General features: G+C 43.5%; 1 pseudogene; it reads right to left on the bottom strand.

The window, feature by feature from the left end:
* Positions 1-3,260: 3,260 nt before the first annotated feature.
* On the bottom strand, positions 3,261-4,947 carry LOC102874445 (annotated as a pseudogene).
* Positions 4,948-10,530: the final 5,583 nt, after the last annotated feature.

Genomic DNA, 10,530 nt, shown 5'->3' with positions numbered 1-10,530 from the left:
TTCCCTCCTGCAGAGTTAAAGAGGTCCTATGATGTTGTTGTTATTGTGGATTGCCTTCAAGTTGAGCATGCCTCATAGCAACCCTATGAACAAAAGGCCGGAAGCCCCTCTGCAACTATCGACATTTATCAAAGTTCAGAGTTTCCAGAGGCATATTGTTTAAGAAGTGGATGCTTTCTGTTTTAGCAATTTATTTTTTGTTGGGAGTTTTTGACTTGCTCTTTTTTCTTTTTTGCCATGGGTCTGTTCAATTGTTTAGTCTGGATCAGTTTGGGTAGGGTGTGAATTCCTAAGAATTTGTCCCATGTCCTCCAGATTTTCACATTTATTGGCATGCAATATTTTCTCATTATCCTTGTAACTTTGGTCGATTCTGTTGTGATGTGGTTATCAAGTGGTCAGTGCCCTGCCTTCTCTCTTCTCACCCTGATAAAGACTTAAGCCAGGAAGGGGAGGTAGGAGGAGACATTGTTGAAGCTGCCACATTCATGCAATGTCCACTCAAAAGGGCAGATTTTACATACAGCACAGAGATACGTAGAAGGGCCCTGGTGGGGTCTTGCTCAAAACAATTCTGGTGTCAGTTGTTGTTATGTGCCGTCAAGTCGCTTGCGACTCATAGCAACCCTACGTACAACAGCCCTAAACTCTGCTCTGTCTTGTGCTAATTGCATCATCTCTGACACACTCATCCCAATTACCCCAGTCACTGAATCAATCCACCTCATACAGGGCCTTCCCCTCCTGCACTGTCCCTCCACCCTACCAAGCATGATGTCCCTCTCCAAGGACCTGTCTCTCCTCACAACATGTCCAAAGTATGTCAGACGGAGCCTCAGAATCCTTGCCTCCAAGGAGCTGCCCGGTTTGACCCTTTCCTTGATGAATCTGTTTTCCTAGCAGTCCATGGTACCCTCAATACTCTTCTCCAGCACCACAGCTCAAAGGCATCAATTCTCCTTTTTGTCCAACCAATTGTCCAACTCTCTGACAAGTGCATAACAAGTGATTGCAAAGACCATGACCTGTATCAGACGCACCTTAGTCTCCAGAGAGACACCATTTGTGGTGTCAGCAGAGACCTTTTTGTTGAGGTGAGCTGAGTAGACAGGCAGAGAGAGAGAAGGGGAGGTAAAAGTCAAAGGCAGATTTGTTTAAAAAAGTGACATCGCAGGGGAAGAGATGGGTGTTCCTTTGAGAAAGGAGCGTCATGATGGAGGCAGCCGTGGTCTGATGTGAAGTCATACACATGGCTCTTTCAGAGTCTGGGTCAGTGAGATGTGATCCTGTTGCTGGAGGAGGGTTTTTATTGGGGTCTACGGTTCTTTTTGGTGTCACTCATCCAAACCCTGAAACATGAATTCCCTCACTCAGGTTCGGAGTGGGTTGCTTTGACCCTGTATCAGAGCTGAACACTGTTGTCTCCTGCTGTGTTCCCTGCTTCTGATGGCTTAGGATTCCCCAGACAGGAGCTTCTGCTTCCCCGTGATGGCCTGGAGTGCCCACTGCTGGTCCGTTGCAGAGGAGGGTCCTGTCCTCCAAGTGTGGCCGTGGGGTTTGTTAGCAAGGCTCTCCGTCGGAGGAAAGGACCCCAGCCAGTGCGTGTTACAATAGCTTCAGAGTAAAACTGACGCCCACTTCTCATCAGTGCTGGGTGTTCAAGTCTGTGAAACTATAAATACATAATGTCAAGCTGAACACTAGCACACCCACCATGTATGGAAGAGTCAAACAGTTCACTTTGTCATGGAAGATAATAAAAGAAAAGCCATCCATGAAACAAAACCTCTTGTACAAGTGAGATCTTTATTAATGGCATGGAAAATATTAATCACCAACCGAAAATTTATAAATGGTATTTTCCCATTTCTATTTTCTGCATCTTTCTGGGTACGAGTCAAAGACTTTAAGCTTTTAACAAAGAAAAAATTTACCTTGCTCAAAAGAAAACAATAAAAATTGATTGCAAAAGCCCAAACTGGCAAAAACTATTTATTACACTGGTGCAAAAGCAGACCTAGCTTTCACCAACACTGAAGGACTTCCACACACATAGAACAGAATCATAAAACCTTTACAAGTATCTCACTTTGCAAGATAGAACAACAGTTCTCCTCCATGATCAGGAAGACGAATTCCTTCCTAATGGTCTTCTTCATCTGTCTATCTAGTCTAAATTCTCAGGTGTCCAGTGAGGGTGGAGGATTCTGCAGGGTGAGTATAAATGTGCCCACGCAGGACAGACGGATCAACTATGTCCTACGTTGCTCATAATGGTGATGTGTGAATGTGCTGTGTGAATGCTTGCATGTCCTGATGCCATCTGATTGTGGAAAGGTGGCCCCACATTGCTTATATTCAGATGGTCTATCTGGGGGAGGTCTTCAGGGATAGTTTGTGTACCAGGGTCACAAAAGGATTCCCTCCTTTCCTAAATTCTCTCTCTTGTGTGAATTTTTCTATGCACTGAAGTGACTCAACTGTGAAAAGGTATTCCCACATTTGTGACAGTCCTAAGATCTCTCTCCGGGGTGAATTCTTCCATGTGGGGCACTGATTGTCAAACTCCTTTTCCCCATTCCTTACATTCAGAAGGTCTCTCCCCTGTGGGAATTTGTGTACGGACAGTTAGGCTGAAGGTGACACACTGATATCTCTATTCCTAAGGTCTGTGGCCTCTGTGAATCTGAATGTTTGGTGAGGTACCCTGCCGCTGAAATGGTTTCCACATACTCCTTATATTCATAAGGTCTTGCTCCTGGGTGAATTCTTCTACGTACAGTGAGACGCCTTGAATGTCAAAATGTTTCACAACATTCCTGACATTCATAAGAGTGGAAAGCTGAATATCAAATTTAATATTAATAATAAACCTAGTGTAATATCAGGATATGAGAGAGGCTTAACAGAAGCTAGAATTCACCCTGTGGCACTATGCCATTCCTTAAGAGTCAACACTGTTCTTAGTTTGTAGTGACTGAATCCCTCCCTCCTGAGATGAGCATAAAGTAAACAACAGAGAGGAACCTGGCCTTGTCTGCAAAAGACTTCCCCATGAGCCCTTGTGTTGTTTTGTACTTCCTTAGGATTTTACTTTGTTCACCTTCCGATTCTCCATAAATACTCAGGAAGCATGGCTGGGGGTCTTCAGGGGAGAACTGCTGGCCCCCTGCTTTTCACACTCTCTGTTCTATATCATTCCTGGTAAGCTGTCTCATTATTAATAATCACAAAAATACTTTACCCTCTGCCTGCAACACCTATGGTCTCTCTCCTAAGTGAATTCTTCTATGTACAGTGAGATTACCTGATTGAAAAAAAAAATTTCCCACAGTCCTGACATTGGTAAGGTCTCTCTCCTGCGTGGACTCTTCTTCTATGCACAGTGAGCACACCTGAATCTGAAAAAGCTTTCCCACAGTCCTGACATTCCGAAGGTCTCCCTCCTCTGTGAATTCTTCTATGTTGAGTGAGGTGAGCTGATTGAGCAAAGGTTTTCCCACATTCTTTTCATTGAAAGGGTCTCTTTCCAGTGTGAATTCTTCTATGTAATGTGACGTGACTTGATTTTGAAAATGTCTTCCCACAGTCCTGACATTCGTACGGTCTCTCTCCTGTGTGGATTCTTCTATGTACAGTGAGGGTACCTGAATATGAAAAAGCTTTTCCACAGTGCTGACATTCATAAGGTTTCTCTCCTGTGTGGACTCTTTTATGTACAGTGAGTGCATCGGATCGAGAAAATGTCTTCCCACATTCCTGACACTTGTAAGGTCTCTCTCCTGTGTGAACTCTTCTATGTACAGTGAGGGCACCTGATTCGGAAAAGGCTTTCCCACAGTCCTGACATTCGTAAGGTTTCTCTCCAGTGTGGAGTCTTCTATGTACAGTGAGGGTAGTTGATCGTGAAAATGTTTTCCCACATTCCTGACATTCATAAGGTCTCTCTCCAGTGTGAATTCTTCTATGTAACGTGAGCTCACTTGAATGTGAAAATATTTTCCCACAGTCCTGATATTCGTAAGGTCTCTCTTTTGTGTGGACTCTTCTATGTACACTGAGGTTGCCTGATCGAGAAAATGTCCTCCCACAGTCCTGACATTGGTAAGGTCTCTCTCCTGTGTGGACTCTTCTATGGACAGTGAGGGCACCTGATCGAGAAAATGTTTTCCCACATTCCTGACACTCATAAGGTCTCTCTCCTGTATGAATTCTTCGATGTACAGTGAGGTAACTTGATCGTAAAAATGTTTTCCCACAGTCCTGACATTCGTAAGGTCTCTCTCCTGTGTGAACTCTTCTACGTCCAGTTACGTTATGTGATCGTGAAAATGTTTTCCCACGGTCCTGACATTCATAAGGTCTCTCCCCTGTGTGAACTGCTCTGTGTGAAGTGAGGTTACCTGATTGAGAAAATGTTTTCCCACAGCTTGTACATTGATAAGATGTCTCTCCTGTGTGAATTTTTCTGTGTTCCTTGAGATCAGCTAACCGCGGGAACAGTTTCCTACACTCTTTACACTCATAAGGCTTCTCTCCTGTGTGTGTTCTTGTGCGTCCTCTAAGATGAGAAAAGTGACAAAAGGTCTTTAAACATTCCTTGCATGTATAAGGCCTCTGTCCTCCCTGAATTCTTCTATGTCTAATGAGGTGCGTGGATTTTGAAAAGGCTTCCTCACATTCCTGACGTTCATATTGTCTTGTGTGAGTTCCTCTTTGTTTAAGGAGGTGATCTGACCATGAAAAGGTCTGCTCACCTTCCATACATTGAAAAGGTCTCTTTGCTGAGTGCATTTTGGCATGGAGAGTTAAAAGAGCAAGCCGAGGAAAGGTTTTCCCACACTGGTGACATTCATAAGGTTTCCCGTCTGTATGTGTTCTCGCATGTCTCCGCAGACATGACAAAGAACGCGAAGATTGTCCACATACCTTACAATGATACGGCATCTCTGTACTGTCAATGTTTCTCTTTACTGTGTTGTCTAAAGTACTAGTAACGGGGGCAGAAGAAGAAAAGGGTTTCCCCTTTTCAATACACTCATTAAGCTTTTCTAGAAAATTAAACTCTTCTTTGGAAACTAAAGGGAAAGCACATTCTGAAGGTTCATGTTCATCTACCACATGGATCAAAAATGAAGAGAAGGTACAGAAATCTTGGCCACATTTCTTACATTCATGGCCGGTGTCACCAAGGTCACTCCTCAACAGGTTTATGTCGACACGGTTGCAGGAATAACTTAGAAATCTGATGTGCATTTTCCCAGGCTGAGTGTCTTCAATCCCTTCACACACCTCCTGCACTGTTCGACTTCTGGGAAAAATAAATATCACACAGCTGTAAGTGAGCGTGTTCCCATAGGCCCACAATAAATCCCAATGAAGATGTGTGAGTTTAACTTCTCAAGAGTCTCATACGACTTCATTTAGCAAAAATATACTTCCTAGAACTGCACTTACAAATCTAATTACACTTTCTGATACCTGTTTCCAAAGTCACAATGTTTCTCATGAGTATTTGTTGTGTTTTGGTATTTGTTGGTTTTTTCATTTTCCTGATACTCACCTCCAATAGTTCTCTTTGTGTTTATGTAGATTTTCTTTGCCACACAGTTTTACCATTTTCCGTACCATGGAAGACCAAGGGTGGGTCGTCTCAAAGAATGTCAGCTGAGTACATTCAGGGGATAATGCTTCTCCGTCATTCACGTGTTCAATGTCTGTTATATAACAACAATAATTTTTTAAATTTTTTTATTTTGTGTGCGTGTACCATCAAATCAGATCTGACTGGTACAGGAGGATATTGTGCCTCCTTCTCCGGCAGAGCATCTGGTGGATTTGAACCGTGTTCCTCTGGGATTGCAGTGCAGCTTTTTGCCTCTAGGCCACCAGAGCTCCCCCTAACAACAATAATTTTGACAACACATAAAGAGAAGAAAGCAACAGACATTTGGCTGCTCTGAACCAACAGTCACATGGGTACATTTTTGAGTTTCAGCACTTTGACACGGGATGGCAAACTGTTCACTATGAATCCCCCTTCTGAAACAAATCAAAGACATGATGATATGAATGAGATTCTTCTAGGTGGATAATTACAAAGATGACTGACACAGCACACACAACATCATACAGAACAGTACACACATGACAATGCACAGAACACACACAATGTCACAGAGGATTCACAGAACATGACACAAGACACACATCACAGGAAAAATAGAAAGATGGCTCCAGGACTGGCCTGCTGATGCAGAAAAGACTGTCTGGTGATCTGTTAAGCTGTAACATCCAGCAAAAGAGGCATTTTTTTCTAACTGGTTCATGAAAATGCTGATTTCTCAACATGCAAAAGATCCACAGCATAGTAACGATTTCATAGAGCTTCTCAACTCAGGAGCCCAAGAGGCCTCAGGTGGAACAGCAGCAAGACGTTGCAAACCCAAAGGCATGGGGTTCGAATCCACCAGTTGCTTCGCTGGAGAAGAAGGGGCATTCTCCTCCTGTGCCAGTCGGATCCAATTCGAAAAAACACCAAAACAACAACAGCAATAAAGTAAGAACAACAACACAGGAGCAATAAATGAGGGTTAGACCCCACGGCCATAGACTAGGCCTTAATTCTGACCCATAGGAGCTCTGGTGGCCTAGTGGCAAGAAGCTGCGAGGCAATCCCAGAGATATGTGGTTCAAATCCACCAGATGCTCTGCCGGAGAAGGAGGGGCAATCTCCTCCTGTACCAGTCAGATCTGACTTGATGGTACAGACACACACAATAATAATGAAAATAAAAAGTTAAAAAAAATTCTGACCCATAAAAATTAGGAGTGTACACTTAGGCTACTGACAGATCTAAATTTACTGAACCACAGAAAAGGTGTTCTCAGATACAAAGGCTTCCATGAAAAAGTCATTTTCCTGAGCAGTAAAAGCCAGGTGGCCATGTCTGCTTCACTGAACCTTGTATTCCAATTCTTCTGCCAAAGTTCAAAAGTCATGTGCAGGGGAGCTCTGGTGGCCTAGTGGCAAGAAGCTGCACTGCAATCCCAGAGGTGCATGGTTCAAATCCACCAGATGCTCTGCCGGGAAAGGAGGGACAATCTCCTCCTGTACCAGTCAAATCCGATTTGACAGTACACAGACACACAAAACAATAATGAAATAAATTAAAAAAAAAAAAAGTCATGTGCATGAATTCATTTTCTATGCATTCCAAGGATTTGCAAGCATATCAAATCTTAATTTTACCTATGAAGTCCAGGTTTTCCAAGATTTCCATCATCACCTCCCTGTAGAGCTTCTTCTGCGCAACACTCAACAAGGCCCACTCTTCCGGGCTGAAGAAGATGACCACATCATCAAGCAGCAATGGTGCCTGAAACACACAGCGTATTCCGGATCAGATCGGTACCCTGTCTCACAATGTGGGCAAGAACGAAAAAGGAGCCTCACATACCTAGGAAACTAAGAAATCATACAGACAGACGATTATTTTCTTCCAAGATCTACTGAGGGCATCAGATATCAGTCTTGTGCTGGATCTTATGACTTTCATTTCTTTATGGAGGAAATCCTGGCTTGTACCTACAGATTTACTATAGAGTCAATGAACCTGTCGATCGTTTCACTGTGAATATTTGTACACATATTCTGTGTCCCGGGAAAAAAACACCACAAAATAGAGAATTGCTGAATTTGGAAGATAAGTCTGTTGGGAATAGTCAATTTCAACTTCTTTTGAAAAGATCTTTAATAACAATGAAGAAAATATAAAGGACAGACTGAAAGCAGAGTGATATCCAACCATCGTGGAACCACTATGGAACGGAAGTATTTTCTTCTGTCCCTTATACGTATGAGAGTACGCTGGGTCCACAGAAGCATACTGTGGGAAGCCAAACGTTAAACCAAACGCTTAAACAGGAACTGAAGGAGGCACAGGTTCAAGCTGGAATTCCTCTTGTGACAGATCACCAAGAATTAGGTGGCATTTCTCCTGAGATGGATCATAGGAGACAGGCACTTGGAGCAGACCTTGTGGCACCTCTGTTACTCTCAGTTTGTGTTTGTAAACCCATCATTCCTGAGATAAGCATAAGGATGTCAGCAGAGAAAATCATAGCCAATTAGTAAACAATTTTCCCTGTGATACATGTCCTGGGAATTTTCAATAAAGGCAGGAGAGACCCTAAGCTTGGGGCTGCAGTGTTCGAGAGGTTTGCCCCCGGCCTTCACTCTCTTCTTCCCCTCATTCTCGATGTCACTATGTTTCATTCATCCACATCGACAACAGCATATGGAAACACAAATTCCTTTTTTTTTTAAGGAAAAAAATTCAGTCCTTCCTACTCAGTTGTTTCTCCAATAAGTAAAGAAATGCATGGCTTATCAGGCATTCATTTTAGTCGACGTTGTAGAAGATAGTCAAATCACCCTAAAGACAATGTTGTACGTTTACATGGGACCCGAGATTTATACATATAGAATAAGCGCAGATATCTAGGGTTATGATAGTGTATAACAAGGGCAGGCGTTCTGGTGGCCTAGAGGTAAGAAGCTGTGCTGCAATCCTGAAGGAATGTTGTTCGAGGCCACCAGCTGCTCTGCAGGAGAGGGACGGACACTATCCTTCCATGCAGTCAACGGACTCTGAGAACCTGCTGGAGGGCCAGCTATGGGTCAGTTCCATATGGTATACAACAACACTGTATATAGTATCATGTGACTAGAGGAGCACTGAGCACTAAATGGACAGCCAGGAAAACAAACAGCTGTGTCTTAGACAGGGTGCAGTCACAGTGTTCTTTGAAGGCAAGAATGATTCACATCCTTTGTGCATGTTGCTAGGAGATGTTATTCCTTGGAGAAGGCTATGATGCTGGGAAGGGTGGAGGGTTGGCAAAAGAGAGGAAGACCCTCAACCAGGTGGATTGCAGTGACTGCTACAATGGGCTCTTGTGTAAAGTGTGAGAAGGACACAGGATAGAACAGAGTTTGGATCTTTTGTTCACAGGGTTGCTATGAGTCGTGCTTGACTCGACAGCACCTAATGACAGCAGCATAAAACTTAGGGAACTCTGTGGTGTCCTAAGGGAGTTATGGTGCTGACACAAAGGCAGATGTTCTGAATCCAGCACTTGATTCACAGGAGAAAGATGACTGATCTCCTCCTCTGTGATTTTCTGTCTGTGAAAGCCAGCTGGAGGGTCTGCTATGTGGCTGTTTGGAGTCCACGGCTCTGATTCTACACACACAGGGATAGGCTAAAGATTATTTGTGAATATAATTGGCCTGCAGGGTCAAGAGCAGATGCTTGAGAAACCCAGTGCTAACTGCAAATGATAAACTTTCGGAGAATAACCCAGACAAGAGCTATGCCCAACACTCCAGAGGGAACCCCGAAAGTTCCTTTCACAATGGACAAGACTAAGTAGGAGCCTTGCTTTCATTTTGGGGGACTCATATTCCACATCTGCTCAATCTCAGTCAACGACACTACTGAAAAGAAAACAGAATGTGGCAACAGCAGGTTATCTAAACATTAGAGATAGGGGTCTCTCCCTCTTCCCCATCAGCCCCTTCAGGGACCTACTCACACTGGATTTTCCTGACACGAATGGAAGTGAACAGCCAGAGGGTCAGCTTTGGAATTACTTGTGTAACTAAGTCCTTATTCTCCTAACCATCAGAGCTCCAAAACACTGTTTGGGCACCAATTGCTAATTAATTAATTAAGGCTATTACGCAAATCAGCACAGCACTTGATGTACTCATGATGATGTACATGATTAATAAAGAAAGTGGCATCAAAAGTAGTGTCAGGAGAAGGTGGAATGGGTTTATAAAGTAACAAGACAGCGAGGGAGGCTCTCAATAGAAATCTACTAAACGGTTGAAAAACTTAATCGAGTAAAAACTATACCAATCTGTCCATTGCAGACATGTAGCTTCTCTGACAAAGGTGAACATGACATTTAGAGCCTAATGTGACAATTCAATACTCACGTTCTAACTGCCATCAAACAGGACACAATCCAAAGTGTGGTAGCTAGGGGGATGCAGAGCCCATGAGCAAAGAATATCCATCGTTCCTGTCCATCATTCTGTCTGAGCTGCAGCATAACCAGAAAGGTGTCTGCTGCTTAGGAACTATTCCTCCACAGCTCCCACGGAAGAGAACAAAGAATACACCAAAATCACAGGGCTGAAACCCTACCTCTAGAACCTGGGTCAGGACAGGACCTGTTTTTTACAGGGTGGCTAGTAGTCATCCTCACCTCGACAGCACCTCACAACAAGAGGCATATGTAGAAGCAGAAGGAACTAGAAAAGGGAGTTCATTCCTTCCACACACCTCAAAGCCTGAAGATAAAATAGAAGAAAGATCTCACTGGAAAAAGCCCAGAAAAGAACAGAGGGTGTGAAAATCACAGAGAAGGTTCTGCCAGGTCATCCTCAAGGGTCTGATCAGGAGATTCTGTTATTAAACCAGGAGAACCATGGCCCAAGTCGGGCATAACAGCTCA

Source organism: Elephantulus edwardii, unplaced genomic scaffold (assembly GCF_000299155.1).
Source record: "Elephantulus edwardii isolate Elephantulus edwardi_28Jun2011 unplaced genomic scaffold, EleEdw1.0 scaffold00598, whole genome shotgun sequence".
NCBI lineage: Eukaryota > Metazoa > Chordata > Mammalia > Macroscelidea > Macroscelididae > Elephantulus > Elephantulus edwardii.
The sequence above is the reverse complement of the archived record's forward strand: the minus strand, read 5'-3'. Positions and strand labels throughout refer to the sequence as shown.